Source organism: Tauraco erythrolophus, chromosome 20 (assembly GCF_009769465.1).
Source record: "Tauraco erythrolophus isolate bTauEry1 chromosome 20, bTauEry1.pri, whole genome shotgun sequence".
Lineage (NCBI taxonomy): Eukaryota > Metazoa > Chordata > Aves > Musophagiformes > Musophagidae > Tauraco > Tauraco erythrolophus.
The window spans coordinates 14,070,813-14,089,834 of NC_141484.1; the positions used below are offsets into that span (position 1 = coordinate 14,070,813).

A 19,022-nucleotide genomic window follows, 5' to 3' on the forward strand; every position below is an offset into this window, starting at 1 on the left:
AAATAGCACTGGTCCCAGTACCGACCCCTGAGGAACACCATTCGTCACTGGCCTCCACGTGGACATTGAACCGTTGACCACAACTCTTTGAGAGTGACCATCCAGCCAATTCCTTATCCGCTGAGTGGTCCATCCATGAAAACCATGTCTTTCCAGTTTAGAGACAAGGATGCCGTGTGGGACAGTGTCAAATGCTTTGGACAAGTCCAGGTAGACAATGTCAGTTGCTCTTCCCCAATCCATCACTGCTGTAATCTCATCATAGAAGGCCACCAAATTAGTCAGGCAGGATTTGCCCTTAGTGAAGCCATGTTGGCTGTCACCAATCACCTCCTTGTTTTCTATGTGCCTTAGCATAGTCGCCAGGAGGATCTGCTCCATGATTTTGCCGGGCACAGAGGTGAGACTGACTGGCCGGTAGTTCCCTGGGTCTTCTTTTTTTCCCTTTTTAATATGGGGACTATGTTTCCCCTTTTTCAGTCATAGGGAACTTCACCAGATTGCCACGACTTCTGAAATATGATGGATAGTGGCTGAGCAACTTCATCTGCCAGCTTCCTCAGGACCCACGGATTCACCTCATCAGGTCCCATGGACTTGTCCACCTTCAGGTTCTTTAGATGGTCTCGAACCTGATCTTCTCCTACAGTGGGCAGTTCTTCATTCTCCCAGTCCCTGCCTTTGCCTTCTGTGACTTGGGCTGTGCCGCTGGAGCTCTCGCCAGTGAAGACTGAGGCAAAGTCATTGAGAACCCCAGCCTTTTCCATATTCCAGGTAGCCAGGTCCTCCGTTTCCTTCCGGAGAGGGCCTACCTTTTCCCTAGATCTCTTTTTATCACTGACATATCTATAGAAGTCTTTCTTGTTGCCCTTGATGTCCCTGGCCAGATTTAACTATCAGGGCTTTAGCTTTCCTAACCTGATCTCTGGTTGCTCGGACAATCTCTCTGTATTCTTCCCCGGCTACCTGTCCTTGCTTCCACCCTCTAGAGGCCTTCTTTTTGTGCCCGAGTTGGTCCAGGAGCTCCTTGTTCATCCATGCAAGCCTCCTGGTGTTCCTACCTGACTTTCTCTCTGTTGGGATGCACCACTCCTGAGCTTGGAGGAGGTGATCCTTGAATATTAACCAGCTTTCTTGTGCCCCTCTTCCCTCCAGGGTTTCATCCCATGTACTTTAGCGAGGATATCCCTGAAGAGGCCAAAGTTCTGCTCTCCTGAAATCTAGGGTAGGGAGCCTCCTGTGCACCCTCCTTGCTTCCCTAAGTATCTTGAATTCCACCATTTCACAGTGCTCTTCTTGAGCATCACGTTCCCCACCAGCCCTTCTTTGTTAGTGAGAACAAGGTCCAGGAAAGCACCTCTCTTCGTTGGTTCCTTTTCCACTTGGAGAAGGAAGTTATCATCCATGCATTCCAGGAACCTCCTGGATTGCCTATGCCTTGCTGTGTTGTCCTTCCAACAGATATCGGGGTGGTTGAAGTCCTCCATGAGGACTGGGGCTCGTGAACGTGAGGCTGCTCCTGTCTGTCTGTAGAGGGCCTCATCCAGCCGGTCCTCCTGGTCAGGGGGTCTGTAGCAGACCCCTACTACTACGTCCCCTGTCCCTGCTCTCCCTTTAATTCTAACCCATAAACTCTCAGTCGGGACCTCATTCGTCCCCAGGTGCAGCTCCATGCACTCCAGCTGGTATTTGACATAGAGGACAACCCCTCCTCCTCTTCTCCCCTGCCTATCCTTCCTAAAGAGCCTGTACCCTTCTATTCTGGCACTCCAGTCATAGGATTCATCCCACCACATCTCTGTGATGCCAATAAGATGATATCCCAACAGGCGTGCACACACTTCTAACTCCTCTTGCTTGTTCCCCATGCTGCATGCATTGGCATAAAGGCATTTAAGTTGGGCCCCAGATGAATCTCACTTCCTGGCTGGAGCAGCTGGAATTCCCCTCTTCTGTTCTTCAGGTACTTCCAGCATATCTTTATCATTCTCAATATTACCCCCCTCCGCCTTTGCATCTAGTTTAAAGCCCTGTCAATGAGCCCTGCTAGCTGTTGCGCTAAGACCCTCGTTCCCCTCTGAGAAAGACAAGTCCTATCTGGTGCCAGTAGGCCTGGTGCCATGTGGCCCATGCATTATCAAAAAAGCCGAAATTGTGGCGATGACACCAAGCATGGAGCCACGTATTAATCGACTGAATGCACTTGCTTCTTCCAGTGTCATTGCTCGCAACTGGAAGGATGGACAAAAAGATTACCCGTGCCCCAGATCCTTCTATCAGCTGTCCCAGGGTCCTGAAATCCCTCTTGATCTGTCAGGGAAGTTTCCCGGCTGCTACATGAGAAGCACCTGTGCCTCATCAAGACAGGTGCTGAGTCACGTTGGTTGGCCGGAGGCCACGTGACCTATGGGAAGCTTAAAGGCGGGGCACACCCAAGAGGGAGTGGGGCATTTCCCTCCTGGAGTTTGGAGTGGCAGGAGCCTCCGAGAGAGTGAGAGCTCTCTGTTGGACTAAGATAGCAGTGAGTTTAGAAGAGCCTTCTGATTGTGGAATACGTTGTGGTCGCAACAGCTGTTTGGTTGCGACCCATTGGAAGAAGACACAGGCAGTCCGCGACATCTGGTGACCCCGACGTGATTTGTCGAAACGCGAACTGCCTGAACCGCAGGGTGAACTGCGGTGGAGATAAAACCCAGCGAAGCTTGAGAGCAGCAGGAGCTGCGGATTGACCAGTTTTGACCTAGACACCTGGAACAAGGTGAGCCGCTGGGAATGGACATGAGACAGAACTCTGTAAAGGAAGGCCAGACTTTTGCATTTCTTGAATCTGCGATAATGGCTGCGGGGGCCAATATAAGAAGCAAGGATCTATATAATTTACTTAACTGGGTGGCGGAGCAGTGAAGACCTAGTGAGTCTCAATACGTCCTTTAGCCTTGAGCTATGGAAGAAGTTGGGGGATAAGTTGCTTTATGAAGTAGTCTTTGAGAATAAGGACTCGACCAAAACTGACCTGTTGCGTACATGGGGGGCCTTGGATAATATAATTCAAGCAACAGATTATGTATCAATGGGCAAAGGTTTTGAGGAAGACGACGAACTGTCTGAGGGAGGACTGGCCTCAGACAGCACGGACAGTGAATTGGGTCTATCTTCACTGTTCAAGGAGATCAAGGAAGTTGCGGGGACTGTGCAGGGACTTTGCCCCACCCTGCAGGAGGTGTTAAAACGTCCCCCACCCTTTGCCCCAACAGCCCCCCCTTCCCCCATTATTATGCCTACGGCTCCGCCATTTGAGCAATTGGCCCCACCCTTGGCAACTTCATATCCCGCGGTGTCTGGTTATCCGGCCCAGGTACGCTTGGCGCAGCCAATAATACTACAGCAAGTTATGATAATGCTGCAAGGTATTTCCCAGCAGTTAGTAACCGTAGTGAAGACGCTGCAGCAGGCCATGACCCACCCTGCAGCAAGAGAGACTGCAGGAGAAACCTTTGAAGCAAGTGATAGTTCTGCTGGGAAGTTACCAACCGCACCTAGACCAAGGAGAAAGTCGCCAGAATCCGCCTGTTTATTGGAATCAGACCCCTTGGGAGCGACTACAGTAACAGTTCAGCCTCATGACCCAGTTCGCTTCTGGGACGAGGTTAGAACAAAAGCAATAGAGGCCAGGGACTGGGACCTGGCTAAAGCTCTGGGGGTACCAGTTAACAATAAAGAATCGTCTATAACAGAAATGAGGGGAGGGCCTAGTGCGTTCCCCGTGGCACTAGCCCTTCTGGGTTCCCTGCGTGTTAGGAAGCAGAAGTGTTATAGATGTGGAAACCTGGGACATATAAAATCGGAATGCCCAGGACGAAAGGGTCAAAGGCGGACAATAAATACCGGAAAAGTTAATGGCTTGGTTAATTGCCATAAATATGGAAAACAGAGATGTTACAGGTGCGGGAAAATAGGCCATATTGCTAGGCAATGCAATTCAGAGTTTTACACTAACGGCTGGCTGAGAAATAAAAGAATGAGAAAGTCTATGCAGATGCATAATGGTTTGGACAAAACTTTTGTGGGAGCGTTATGGCAGCCACAGGTTGATCAACAGAAAAAGCAGCCACAGCAGCCAAGGTGGATGTATCCGTCGTCGCCGGATCAATGGATATACCCGCCGTCACGTTACGACAAAAAATGAGAATGACTTACAAACGGCGACAGAAAATGGAATTGAAATGTTGGAAACCCCCAAAGGCTGCGAGGCATTTTTTTTTAAAAAAAGAAAAGGGGGAATTGTCGGGGAAGTTTCCCGGCTGCTACATGAGAAGCACCTGTGCCTCATCAAGACAGGTGCTGAGTCACGTTGGTTGGCCGGAGGCCACGTGACCTATGGGAAGCTTAAAGGCGGGGCACTCCCAAGAGGGAGTGGGGCATTTCCCTCCTGGAGTTTGGAGTGGCAGGAGCCTCCTAGAGAGTGAGAGTTGGAGCTCTCTGTTGGACTAAGATAGCAGTGAGTTTAGAAGAGCCTTCTGATTGTGGAATACGTTGTGGTCGCAACAGCCGTTTGGTTGCGACCCATTGGAAGAAGACACAGGCAGTCCGCGACATTGATCGACCGTGGACTCTGTGTTTCACTTTCATCTCCACCCACATGGAAGAGCAGTAAAGGATAGTAGTCCATGGGCTGTACCAGGCTAGGAAGTTTCCTAGCGACGTCTTTAACCCAGGCTCCAGGGAACAGCAGACTTCCCTCAGAGCAGGGTCAGCCCAGCATATTGGACCTTCTGTCCCCTTCAGATGGGAGTCGCCTGTAACTACTACCCTTCTTTTCTTCCCTGTGCAGGCGGTCTTGATACAACGGGTAGTCCTCTCTGACCCTGGTGACACCTCCAGTGCAGAAGGTCCCTCAGCTACACCATCCATCAATGGGCCTTCCACCTCCAGAACCTCATACCTGTTGTGCAGGGGCACCTGGGGAGCTGAGGTAGGCAAGGAGCAGGGGAGTCGCCTGTTGCCCCGAGCACGGATTTCTTTCCATTCCTGGCTCACCTTTGACTTACTGTCTTCTGCCATGTGGGGTGAGGAATCAGAATGCCCTTTGTTTTGGTTTACCTTTCCTGGGTCTTCCTGGTTTTGTTTTTGCTTCACGTTGGGCAGTGCCCGACACCTCCGATCTTTCTCTTTCTCAGGCTCCTTGATACTTCTCAACCTTTCTACTTCCTCCTGCAGCTCTGCGACCAGGATAAGCAGATCATTCACCTGGTCACACCTCACACAGCTGTTCTCACCACTTACCATGGAGAGGCTCAGGCACTCCCCACAGCCTGAGACCTGGACAGCCAGGTCTTTCTGTGGGAGCTCTGTCTGCGCTCCCACATCCCTCTTGCCAGGTGTGGAGGGCTTCATCTTCCGCCGGCTGGTCACCATGGCTGAGTTTTTTCTGAGAGGGTGACAGCTGACAACTAAACCTCCCTCTCAAGCAGCAGCTCGACTGCGCCCTTCTCCCGCGCCCTTCCTCGCGAACTGCCGCGCCACGCCCTGGCTGACGCACCATGCCCTGTTTGCCCGTCCTGGTCGCTCGCGCTCCCTGGGCGGGGCTTTTATAGGGGTGGGAGGGATCGCCGTTGCTCTGGCAATGCCCAGGCCATGTCAGCGTCTCCCGCGAGAGCTGCTGGCTCCTGGGGGGCGGTCCCTTCACTCCCTCGGCATCTCCCGACTTTTCGAGAAAAGCCCGTGCTCCGCAGCGGGTTGGTCCAGCTCCGACGCATCTCCTTTGGCAACTGACCTGGTCCAACAGGACCTAAAGATGGTTACCTAAATCCATGCTTACTACTCCCAGCCACCTTCCTGTGCTACCTATGCTTGGATTGAGGGATTGAGGACTGGCTGATCGTGCTTATGATTTCCCTGAATCTTCCTTCTGTCCCTTCTTGTTCCTCTTGCCCACGTGCAGACAGCATAGGGTTGAGGTGTGTCCTGAGTAAACTTCAAAACCTTGCAAGTTCTTTTCAGGACACTCTTATCTCAAAACGAAGGCTTACTTGGGAGCACACATCGAGCTGCTCACACTCACGCACTCTGGCCATTATTGATGGCTGAGCGACGAGCATGGCATTCGAACCCCTGCGTGCAGAGCACAATGGATTATCGGTCCATCGCCTTCACCACTCGGCCACCTCGTCAGCATACTGTTCCTGCTGCTCCTGCCACTGCTGCCAATGCTCCTGCTGCCACTTCTGCTGCTCCTGCTGCTGCTGCTGCCGCTGCCACTGATCCTGATCTTCCAGCTCCTGCTGCTCCAGCTCCTGTTCCAGCTCCACCTCCAGCTCTAGCTACTGCTGATGCTTTTAACATCTACATCTTTTTATACTCTTTGTCATGGGAGAGAAGGAGCCAGCCTCCAGCTTTTGCCTTTTGTGACTGGTCTGCTCTCCTGACAGCTGACCTCTGGGGACCTTTGGCACATAGCTCTCAGCATTCATGACTGAAGAGCAGAGCTCCACGCTCCTTCCTGGGTAGGCACATGGGAGAGTGACCTCGGAGTGGCTCAGCACCCCCAAAGGGCTTGAGCCTGACTTTGAGACTGAATTGTCAGCAGCCGCGTTCCCCTCACATACTGAAAGGATGCCACCAGCTCATATGGACTGGCGCACTTCCCACCTCGACAGAGCATGTTCCTCAGGCTCGGCTGTGGACGCCTCTGTGCTGTTCCTCTTGGTGCTCACCTAGGATCTCATCCCAGGGCTGCTTCTCTCCCGGCACAGCTAACAGTCAGGAATGAAGAGGGAGCTGAGGGGCACCAGTCTCACTGCACACAGCCCCTCTTTTTACCTGCCAGAGCTCCAGTACTGCAGAGAGTTGGCAGCACTGCACTGGTCCCTTGAGTCCAGACCTCTCTGTGCCTGGAAGGTTGTGGAATTATACACACAGTTACAGTTAGGCTCTGTGTTCTTGACAAGTTGGGAAACACCAATAAAGAGGATAAAAAGGAAAAGAGAACGTGAGAAGCTGGCATAGGGAGTGTGAGAAGCTGACAATTAGCTTAGCAGATAGATAATAATGCTTTTTTAGGCATAGCCAATAGTAAAACTAAAATAGATGGGTTCGAATCCCATCCTCGTCACTCAGCCATCACTAATGGCCAGGGAGTGTGAGTGTGAGCAACTCGATGTGTGCCTCCAAGGAAGCCTTCTTTTTGAAGCCTGAAAAGTGTGGGTTGAGCACATCCTTGCTGGGGAACGTGACTACCACTCAGTCAGGCTTTCAGCTGTGCAGCACTCCTGATGAAGACTACTCACGTGGGCCTGCTGTTGAAGGGCTGAGGCTGACCCTTAGAAACACAACTTTGGTGAGGGAGAAATCACTGGACATTTAAGAATTGGGAGCCGGGCTCTTGTGCGAATGTGTCCCGGTGATGTCATAGGCGCCAGAGCATGTAACAACCTGGTGCCCCTGCTCACTGCTCCACATGCACTTGTCCCGGTGATGTCACAGGTGCCAAAGCTCATCCCAGCCTGGCACCCCTAGTCACCACCCCACAGGGACTCGTCCCGGTGATGTCATAGGCGCCAGAGCACGTGCCAGCCTGGTGCCCCTGCTCACCGTCCCAAGGCGACGCGTCCTGGTGATATCACAGGTGCCAGAGCGTGTCTCAGCCTGGCGTCCCTGGTCACCGCCCCAAGGGGACTCGTCCCGGTGATGTCATAGGCTCTAGAGCACGTAACAGCCTGGCATCCCAGGTCACCGTCCCACGACAGCTCATCCCAGTGATGTCACAGGCACCAGAGGGCGTCACAGCCTGGCGCCCCTGGTCACCGCCTCACAGGGACTCGTCTCAATGATGTCACAGGCTGTCGTGGTTTTATAATAAAGGGACTGAGGGTCGAGACAAGAACAGAGGGAGCACCCACCAACCATGGTCCCGGGCAAAACAGACTTGGCTTTCTTAAAACAAAAACTATTTATTAACAGTTGCTTAAAAAGGACAAAAGGAAACAAAACCGGTTACTTGAGAGGATAAAGAGAAAACAAGGCCAGATCTTAAAAACAACATCTCCTCACTCCCTATTTTCCTTTTGTTCCAAGCTCTACCTCCCCCGCAGCGGTGCAGGGGGACAGAGAATGGGGGAGTGCAAGTCAGTTCATCCCTGTTGTTACTGTCGCTCTTTTCTTAAAGGAGGAGGAGTCCTTACACCATTTTCCCTTGCTCCAATGGATCCCCTACTCACGAGGGAAACTCCACAAACTTCTCCAGCGTGAGTCCTGCCCGCAGGATGCAATCCTTCCCCATTGGATCGCTCCAGTGGGAGCTTTACCACAGTCTCGGATTCTTAGGGAGTTGTGGCCGCTCGCTTCGGCGTGGATCGTCCCACAGACTCTAGATGCCTCACGACCTTGTTGTGCATCCCAAGCTCCATTATTAACAGTTACTCGTCATGCATCCCATGCTCCACGACCTCTCTCAGGCTCAGGCATCTCTTCCCCGACGTGGGTTTCTCCACGGGCCGCGAGTGGGTCTCTGCTCCGCCGAGCCCATCTTGGCTGCAGGGGTCCACCTGCCATCTTGCCACCAGTTGCAAGGGAAAACTCAACTCCAGCACACCTCCTCCCGCTCCATCTTCGCTGGCCTGGTGTCTGTGTGGCCATTTCTCTCAGGTCTTAGTCCTCTCTGAGTGAACTCGGCCCAGCGGGCACCCCAGGAGCAGGGTGTTCCCCAAGCAGCTCCGTCACGGCCACCTTGAGCATGTGGCGCTGGCACGGCACGGGCAGCCGCCCGGCTGGGGGCCAGGGAGCGAGGGCCGAGACCTCCTCCCTTCTGCTCACTCCTGGACAAAGCACCTTTTCTGTTCCTTTGTCCCAACTTAAATAGAGCAATTCGCAGAGGTGCCAATGATTAGCTCAACACCAAGGGGGATGGGAATCTGGTGGCACAGGGAGCAAATCCCTTCTCGAACCACCAGAACCCCCTCCCCTACATCGAACTATCGCACAGGCGCCGGAGCGGTCCCCTGGGGACTCATCCCAGTGATGTACCAGGCATCAGAGCACATCACAGCATGGTGCCCATGTTCATCACCCCACAGGGACTTGTTCCGGTGATGTCACAGCGGTTAGAGAGTGTCCCGGCCTGGCCGCCCTGGTCACCGCCCCACAGGGACATGTCCCAGTGATGTCACAGGTGCCAGAGCACGTAATAACATGGTACCCGTGGACAGCACCCCAAGGGGACTCGTCTCGGTGATGTCACAGGCGCCAGAGCGCGTCCCAGCCTGGCTCTCCTGGTCACCGCCCCACGGGGATTCATCCCGTTGATGTCACAGTCGCCAGAGCACGTAACAGCTTGGCGCCCCTGCTCACCGTCCCACGGGGATTCGTACTGGTGATATCACTGGTGCCAGAGCTCGTCCCAGCCTGGCGCTCCTGGTCACCGCCCCACGTGCACTTGTCCCAGTGATGTCACAGGCGCCAGAGCACATCACAGCCTGGTGCCCATGGTCACCACCCCACAGGGACTCATCCTGGTGATGTCACAGGCACTAGAGCACGTAACAGCCTCCTGTCCCAGGTCACCGTCCCATGGCAGCTCGTCCCAGTGATGTCACAGAGGGCATCACAACCTGTCGTTCCTGCTCACCGTCCAACACGGAGTCCTCCCGGTAATGTCACAGGCACATGACCGTGTCCCATCCTGGCGCCCCGATCAGCCCCCCACAGGGACTCGTCCCGGTGATGTCACAGGTGCCAGAGCATGTAACAGCCTGGTGCCCCTAGTCCCCGCCCCACGGGGACTCATCTTGTTGATGTCACAGGTGCCAGAGTGCGTCCCAGCCTGGCACTCCTGTTCACCGCCCCGCGGGGACTCATCTTGGTGATGTCACAGGCACCAGAGCACGTAACAGCCTGGCGTCTGATGTCACTTTCCCACTGGAACTCATCCCAGTGATGTCACAGGCACCAGAGCACGTAATAGCCTGGCACCTCTGGTCACTGCCCCACGAGGACTTGTCCCGGTTAATTGTTATCCCACAATAAAGGGGTTAAAGTTTTTGTGTAAGAGTTTCATGAAGGGTTTAGCAGACAGTAGGTGCTTTACTCATACCTATAGAAACTAACGAGATGTCCATCCTTGAAGCTGTCAAGAGTGATTAAAAAGGAGACTCTTTATCAAGAACTGTCTGCCCTTGGAGGGAACATCCCAGAAACTGCATAAACTTTGTTCTCTTGTTTTTCTGAGCTGTGAACATGCAGTGACTTGGGGGAAAAGGTAATGCCGGCAGGGGGAGATCGCGACCACCAATTCTCAGACCACCTACCCTAAATACACCCCAGACCCAAAAGAAAGTGGCGGAGGAGGAAAACTGAGCTTGTGAAGTAATTTACATGTAAAGCGAGAGAAAATTAACCAATTGTTTATGTAAATATGTTATGAATTATGCATGATTGTAGTGTATAACTAATTTTCTATCCAGAAACCGGGTGCGCACGCTAGGAGGAGAAATCCCCCGTGCACCCAGCGCTGCAATAAAGAATATCTGCTTTCTAAAACTCCAAAATGAGCCTTGGAAAGTTCAGTTTCCTTTTCAGGCATCGAGAGCTCTTGCGGAAGGAGCCCCGTTACTCATCAGCACCTCGAAAGCCACAAAGCAAAGTCTAATGCTGCACTGATTACAGCAGGGACTCAAGAGACTTCTGGATTAATGAGAGCCAATGATGGCCCTGAATACTTCATGAGGAAAGTTTTTGTTAAAAATAAGTCACTCTCCCGTGTGCCTTCCAAGAAAGGAGTGTGGGGTTCTGCTCTTCAGTCATTTTCAGATGTGAACGCAGAGAGCTATGTGCCAAAGGTCCCCAGAGGTCAGCTGTCGGCAGAGCAGACCAGTTGCAAAAGGCAAAAGCTGGAGGCTGGCTCCTCTCCCATGTCAAAGAGTTTTATACATTTATAAAATGGTGTAGATGTTAGAAGCATCAGCAGTAGCTAGAGACGAAGCTGGAGGTGGAGCTAGAGCTGGAATAGGAGCTGGAGAAGCAGCAGGAGCTGGAAGATCAGGATCACTGGCAGCGGCAGCAGCAGCAGCAGGAGCAGCAGAAGCGGCAGCAGGAGCGTTGGCAGCAGTGGCAGGAGCAGCAGGAACAGTATGCTGACGAGGTGGCCGAGTGGTGAAGGCGATGGACCGATAATCCATTGTGCTCTGCACGCAGGGGTTCGAATGCCATGCTCGTCGCTCAGCCATCAATAATGGCCAGAGTGCGTGAGTGTGAGCAGCTCGATGTGTGCCGCCAAGTAAGCCTTCGTTTTGAGATAAGAGTGTCCTGAAAAGAACTTGCAAGGTTTTGAAGTTTACTCAGGACACACCTCAAACCTATGCTGTCTGCACATAGGCAAGAGGTACAAGAAGGGCCAGAAGGAAGATCCAGGGAACTCATAAGCACGGTCAGCCAGTCCTCAATCCCTCAATCCAAGCATAGGTAGCACAGGAAGGTGGCTGGGAGTAGTAAGCATGGACTCACGAAGCAGAAGTCATGCTTGACCAAGCTGATAGCCTTCTACAGTGAGGCGACTAGCTTGGTGGAGAGGGGAAAAGCAGTGCATGTTGTTTACCTTGCCTCCAGTAAGGCTCAACCAGCCACGGGGACGAAAAAACTGCCCTGAGGAGCGCAGCGACCCGGAGCGGGCAAACAGGGCCGTGTCGCGGCAGAGTGAGGGGCGCGGCAGTTTGCGCGGCAGTTCGAGCAGGCAGAGCGTCGAGCCCGGTCGGAAGTCCCTGACTAACATGGTGGTCACTAGGCATAAAGCGAAGGCTGCCCCCAGCCCGGTGCCAGCCATGACCGACGCAGCCTCCCAGACGGACCCCCGCTGGGTGCACGCTGCTTGTCCCCCAAGTGTATTGGCTTAGGTCGCCACCGGGGAAGTCACTTGTGGGAGCTGTGCCAGGGTGGAGGAACTCCTCCACCTGGTGACAGAGCTCAGAGAGGAGGTAAACAGGTTGAGGGCCATCAGGGAGTGCGAGAGGGAGATTGACCAATGGGCCAGTACCCTGTGCTCCCTCCCGCAGACCCAACAGGCTACCACAGCTTCTCAGACTGAGGAGCCCCCACCCTCTCCTCGCCTGGCCAGGAAGAGGAATCCAGGTGGGAATGAGCAATGGCAGCAGGTCCCTGCCCGGCACGGCAAGCCTGCCCCCTCTGCTCCCACAACTACCTCCCAGGTTCCGTTGCACAACAGATATGAAGCTCTGCAAGTGGAACCGACCCCCAGGGAGGATGACGATACACACATGCTAGTATCCTTCCCAAGGACCGCACATACCATTAAGACATCCTCAGTTAAGAAGAAAAGGCGGGTGATTGTTTTAGGCGACTCCCTTTTGAGGGGCGTGGAGGGCCAGATTTGTAGACCTGACCCTTTACATAGGGAGGTCTGCTCCCTTCCTGGGGCAACAATCAGGGATGTGATAAAAAAAACTCCCGTCTATAGTCAGGCCCACGGATTACTATCCTCTTCTTATTTTCCAAGTTGGTATTGATGACTTCAGGAAAACAAACATCCGGACTATTAAGAAGGATCTCAGGGTTTTGGGAAGAATGTTGAAGGGATCAGGGGCCCAAGTAATATTCTCTTCTATCATACCGACTTCGGGACATGACACGGGATGGAAAACAAAGATTGAGGATTTAAATAATTGGCTACATAAGTGGTGTGAGGAACACAACCTAGGCTTCTTTAACCACGGGCTGACCTTAATGCCAGACCTTCTATCCAGGGATGGGGTGGGTTTGTCTCCATGGGGGAAAAGGCTTCTTGCTACAGAACTAGCTGGGATCGTCAATAGGGCTTTAAACTAGATGTGAAGGGGGTGGGGGGTATTGTCAGACTTGGAGGATTAACAGCCAAGGACGGCCCTGCAGTGTCTAACAAGAGGTGTGTAGGCAGGTACCTTCGGCCTGCCGCCTCCGTGAAAGTAGGGGGTGATATGTGTAGTCAGGAGCAACACACAAGTTGCCTAGAGGTAAAAGAAAATCCCCAAAATAACGGCTCAGGAAATAAAGCTTCCCCCACTAGGGGTGCAGTGGGGTCGAGAGCCCAACTTACCTGCTTCTATACGAACGCACGCAGTATGGGCAATAAACAAGAGGAACTGGAAGCCCTTGTTATCCGGGGAAACTATGACATAGTTGCCGTCACTGAAACATGGTGGGATGACTCGTATGATTGGAGCGCTACCATGGATGGCTACAAGCTCTTCAGGAGGGATAGGAGAGGTAGGAGGGGTGGCGGGGTTGCCCTTTATGTAAGGGAAGGTCTAAACTGCTTAGAATTGAATGTTGGGGATGACTTGGTAGAATGTCTGTGGGTGAAAATCAAAGGGGGGCCTATGAAGGCGGATATTGTAGTGGGAATCTGCTACAGGCCACCCTATCAGGACGGGGAGGCTGATGAACTATTCTTTAAACAACTGGGGGAAGTCTCGCGCTCACTAGCCCTTGTCCTTGTGGGTGACTTTAACCTACCTGATGTCTGTTGGAAGTATAACACGGCAGTCAGGAAACAGTCTAGGCAACTCCTGCAGAGTGTGGAGGACAACTTCCTATCACAACTGGTCAGTGAACCGACTGGAGAAGGTGCTCCCCTAGACCTGCTGTTTGTGAACAGAGAAGGTCTCGTGGGAGATGTGAAGGTTGGAGGACGCCTGGGGCATAGTGACCACGAGATAATAGAATTCTCAATTCTAGGGGAAGTTAGGAGGGGGAGCACTAAAACGGCCAAGCTGGACTTTGGGAGAGCTGACTTTGGGCTGTTTAGAAGTCTGGTTAACAAAGTCCACTGGGAGACAGCTCTCAAGGGTAAGGGGGCGCAGGAGGGATGGTTACTACTCAAAAAGGAAATTCTGGAGGCACAGGAGCGAGCTGTCCCTGTGTGCTGGAAATCGAGCCGCCGAGGTAGAAAACCAGCTTGGATGACAAAGGAGATTTGGGAACATCTCAAAAGAAAAAGGGAAGTCTATAAGTCTAGGAAGAATGGGCAGGCATCCAGGAATCAATACAGGGAGGAAGTCAGGGCATGTAGGGAGATAATCAGGGGAGCAAAAGCCCAACTGGAACTTAGACTAGCCTGCTCCGTAAAGGACAACAAAAAGTCCTTCTATAAATACATTAATAACAAAAGGAGGGCTAAAGATCACCTCCAACCCCTACTGGACACAGGGGGTACGTTAGTCACTAGTGATGAGGACAAGGCTGAGGTCCTTAATGCCTTCTTTGCCTCAGTCTTTAATAATAAGGTCAGTAGTTCCCAGGTGAGCTGGCCTATGGTGTCTGAGAGCAGGGAGGGAGAGCAAATCGAAGCTCCTGTGTTCCAAGAGGAACGGGTCAAGGATCTGCTTCATCGGCTGGATGCCCACAAATCTATGGGGCCTGATGGTATCCACCCGAGAGTCCTGAGAGAGCTGGCGGATGTCATTGCCAAACCCCTGTCCATTATCTTTGGGCAGTCTTGGCCCACTGGGGAAGTTCCGCTGGACTGGAGGCTGGCGGACGTTACCCCCATTTACAAAAAAGGGCGGAAGGAGGATCCAGGGAACTACAGGCCTGTCAGTCTGACCTCGGTGACAGGCAAAGTCATGGAACAGGTTATCCTGAGTGCTATTAATGAGCACATACAGGTTAACTGGGTGATCATGCCCAGTCAACATGGGTTTATGAAAAGCAGGTCTTGCCAATCAAACCTGATCACCTTCTATGACGGGGTGACCGCCTGGTTGACGAGGGAAGGGCTGTGGATGTAGTTTTCCTTGACCTCAGTAAAGCCTTTGATACAGTTTCTCATAATGTTCTGGTTGAGAAACTGATAACTGCTGGCCTGGATAGGCACACCCTCCTTTGGGTTAAAAACTGGCTGGATGGCCGGGCCCAAAGAGTGGTGGTAAATGGGGCTAAATCGGCTGGAGGCCGGTCACCAGTGGGGTTCCCCAGGGCTCAGTGCTGGGTCCAGTTCTGTTTAACATCTTTATCAATGACCTGGATGAGGGGATTGAATGCACCCTCAGTAAATTTGCGGACGACACCAAGCTGGGAGGCTGTGTCGATCTGCTCGAGGGTAGGGAGGCCCTTTAGAGGGATTTGAACAGACTGGATCGTTGGGCTGAGGCCAATGGCATGAGCTTTAATAAGGCCAAGTGCAGAGTCCTTCACTTGGGGTATAAAAACCCCAAGCATCGCTATAGGCTCGGGGAAGAGTGGCTGGAGAGCTGCCTGGCGGAGAAGGACCTGGGGGTGTTGGTTGACTACCGGCTTGATATGAGCCAGCAGTGTGCCCAGGTGGCCAAAAAGGCCAATGGGATACTGGCGTGTATCAAGAACAGTGTGACCAGCAGGAATAGGGAAGTGATCCTGCCCCTGTACTCGGCACTGGTGAGGCCGCCCCTGGAATATTGTGTCCAGTTTTGGGCCCCTCGCTTTAAGAGAGATATTGAGCTCCTGGAGCGAGTCCAAAGAAGTCCCTTGAGAAGGGATGGTGGGGAGGTGGGGGAAGGGCTCTTTACATTAGTGATGGGTGACAGAACAAGAGGAAATGGGTATAAGCTTAGTCAGGGGAGGTTCAGGTTGGATGTTAGGAAGTATTTCTTCTCTGAAAGGGTTGTCAGCCACTGGAATAGGCTGCCCAGGGAGGTGGTCGAGTCCCCATCCCTGGATGTGTTTAAGAATAGGGTGGATGATCTGGTTTAATGGGGATTAGGGACGGTTGGACTCCATGATCTCTAAGGTCTTTTCCAACCTAGAAATCTATGAAATCTGTGAAAACAAAATACGCGTAAACGACTTGCTGTCACAGAACAATTCCAGGAAGGTATTTCTTCACTTGTTCACAGAATCTGAGAATCCTTTGGTTTGGAAGAGACCTTCCAAGATTCTATAGCCCAGGATAAGCGCTCCAGCAGGGCCGTCTTTAGCTGGTTGCTTTGGACATAGTACAGTTGGGTTTGGAGGATCTCCAAGGATGGAGACTCCACAACCACTCTGAGCAACCTGGTCCACTGTTTGACCCCCCTCACGGTAAGAAAGTGGTTTCTTGCCTTGAGGTGGAATTTCACGTGTTTTAAGTTGTGCCCACTGCCTCTTGTGCTGCCAGCTGGTAGTACAGAGAGGAGTCGAGTTGCCTCTTCATTCCCTTCCACCAGATACGGGAAGAATCCCAGCTCTCACAGCCTCCCCTCATATTTCAGATACTCCAAGCCTTTAACCAGTTTTGTGACAAAGCAGGGATCTGCAAGGAGGAGCCATGTGGAGGCAGGAATAGCAGGCAGGCAGCCATGCCACCAAGGAACGTGCTGTCCCAGGTGATCAGGAGCGACTTGGCAGGGATCAGAGGGGCAGGGACGATACAGCGTAGTTATGAAAGCCACAGAGGTGGCTGGAGCCTCTTCCTGCCCACACGACCTCTCCTCTCTCCCTGGACATCTGCCTCTTGCTCTTCCAATCCCTGGAAGTTTCCTTAGGATAACGCTTCACCACGACCATGGGCCTCTTGCTCTCCCCACCCTGCTCTCCTCTGGATGCACTCCCCAGTAGTTCTGCGCTCCCAAGGATGCCTTTTTGCTCGTGGCGCTCAGCACCTGTGAGCAGCGTGCCTGGACACACGAGCAGGCAAACAAGATGTGAGAAGAAGAGACTGGGGTTTGGTGAAAGGGCTCAGAGCTCAGAATGCTGCTGACCCCATCCCCCTTCCCACCCCGCTGCCAGCCTCGCGTATCCCTAAGGCCTGCGAGCCAGGTAGAGGGGACCACTGCCAGCCCAGCTGGCTCTGAATCCAGAGGGAGAGCATGTGGGAGATGAGAAAGAGGCTGCCGGCCGCAGAGAGGTCAGCATCCTCATCGGCACCTTGATCTTTACCTGCACAGCCTCAGGGTGGAGAACAAGAGTAGATTTCATCAACAGATGAGTGTGGTGGTTTGGACAATGCCAAAGGTTCTCTTTCTGTTTGGTGGCTGCTGAATCCAGGAGCCCAGCAGAACACAGGTTGCCAGAGCTCCATGCCGCCAGGTCCAGCCCGCAGCAAGGCTAAACATGCCGGCCAGGAGGCATACGCTCACACATCCATGCCTGTGAGACCCTAATGAAGTTCAACAAGGCCAAGTGCAAGGTCCTGCACGTAGATTGGGGCAATCTCAAGCACAAGTACAGGCTGGGCGGAGAATGCATTGAGAGCAGCCCTGAGGAAAAGGACTTGGGAGTGCTGGTTAATGGGAAGCTCAACAGGAGCCGGCAACGTGTGATGGCAGCCCAGAAAGCCACCTGTATCCTGGGCTGCATCAAAACAAGTGTGGCCATCAGGTCGAGGGAGGGGAGTCTGCCCCGCTGCTCTGCTCTCATGAGACCCCATCTAGAGTACTGCGTTCAGCTCTGGAGTCTCCAACACAAGAAGGACATGGAGCTGCTGGAACGAGTCCATAGAAGAGAAGGCTCCAGCGTGATCTTATAGCAGCCTTCCAGTACCTGAAGGGGGCCTACAGGAAAGCTGGAAAGGGGCTTTTCACAAGGGTATGTGGTGATAAGACAAGGGCAATGGCTTTAAACTGAAAGAGAGTAGATTTCAATTAGATATAAGGAAGAAATTTTTTACATTGAAGGAGGTGAGGCACTAGAACAGGTTGCCCAGAGAAGTTGTGGCTGCCCCATCCCTGGAAGTGTTCTAAGCCAAGTTGGATGAGGCTTTGAGCAACGTGGTGTAGTGGGGGGTGTTCCTGCCCATGGCAGAGGGGTTGGAACTACGTGATTTTTGAGATCCCTTGCAACCTGAACCGTGCTATGATTCGATGATTCAATGATACAACACATATACACTTGACCAACCACCCCAATCAACCCACACAGGAACACACAGCACTCAACAAATTATGATATTTAGAGGTCCCTACCAATCAAGGCAATTCTACGGTTCTGTGAATATTCGAGCTACTGTCAGACTTTGCTTTGTGGCTTTCGAGGGGCCGATGAGTAACGGGACTCCTTCCGCAAGAGCTCTCACCCCAGACTGGCCTTGTCTCCATTGCTATGGGTAGTCAGGGGTGAAAGACGAGGTGCTCTCAAACCCACGAACTATGGAGAAACCCGTAGTTTTACCAAGGGAGGAACTCTTTTGGATGCTCAGCTGGTTGGGCATGGAGAAGAGGGGAGAATGAAATGCGACTCTCTTGCAAAGCTGATGCCCAGAGTCTTTATTGAGAAAATCAATGGAAAATGGAAAAGAGGAGAGCTTGAGCAATGCATTTTGGAGGCTGAGTGACGCTCAGAGAAGCACGGCCATCTGAAGGAAATCCTCCACGCCAGCGATGCTGCTTTTCCAGTTCCCCTGAAAGGCTCTGTCAATCAGGTGCCACCTAGGCCCATTGCTACAGAAGCAAGGAGGAGGTATTTCCTGGGGAGCATAAGGCAGAGCAAGAGGGGAAAAGAGAGAAGGTTCGTTGGAAAGAGGCGGAAGGCCAGCACAGGCCCCTTCCTAGAGGCGGAACGGTGGGAGCTCGGCTCCTCTGCAGACCATGGCCGCGCTCCCAGGCCCGGCTCCAGGGCTTTCCTCTAGGCTGCTGGCGCTCGACTAGGGGCAGACAATCCACGGGCTTCAGCATAAGAGATTGCCCCGTCCCAGAGGCCCGCAGAGCCCACGGCCCAGTCCGGACCACCCAAAGCCCCCCAGCCCCAGGGAGCCCCCAGAAGCAATGGGCACACTGCCAGCGCTGAGAGAGCTCCCCACGGCAGCCGACGCGGTGGATCCCACGGCTGTGCTCTGAGGGAAGGAGCTGAGGATTGGGCCCGGCAGCGTCACCAGGACTGGCGAGGGCTGGATCGCAACGCTGGAGTCAGCGCACCGGATGACGCACGGCTCGTTGCAGCTGTTGGCAAGCGGGGTTGGGCCACAGGTGGCTGGCAGGCACGGGCTATAACACGACATGTCTCGCGGAGGGAGGCGACCCTGCAAGATCGGGAGAGAGCAGAGGGCATTAGCTGCCGGGCCCTTTCAGAGCCCCAGCTTGGCTCCTCTG

General features: G+C 53.1%; 2 non-coding genes across 2 annotated transcripts; one reads left to right on the top strand and one right to left on the bottom strand.

Annotated features, from left to right (window-relative positions):
• Positions 1–6,088: 6,088 nt before the first annotated feature.
• On the bottom strand, positions 6,089–6,170 carry TRNAI-GAU (transfer RNA isoleucine (anticodon GAU)). Its single transcript has one exon. It is a non-coding gene; the product is annotated as a tRNA-Ile (tRNA).
• Positions 6,171–11,128: 4,958 nt separating this feature from the next.
• Positions 11,129–11,210, top strand: TRNAI-GAU (transfer RNA isoleucine (anticodon GAU)). Its single transcript has one exon. It is a non-coding gene; the product is annotated as a tRNA-Ile (tRNA).
• The last annotated feature ends 7,812 nt before the right edge of the window (positions 11,211–19,022 follow it).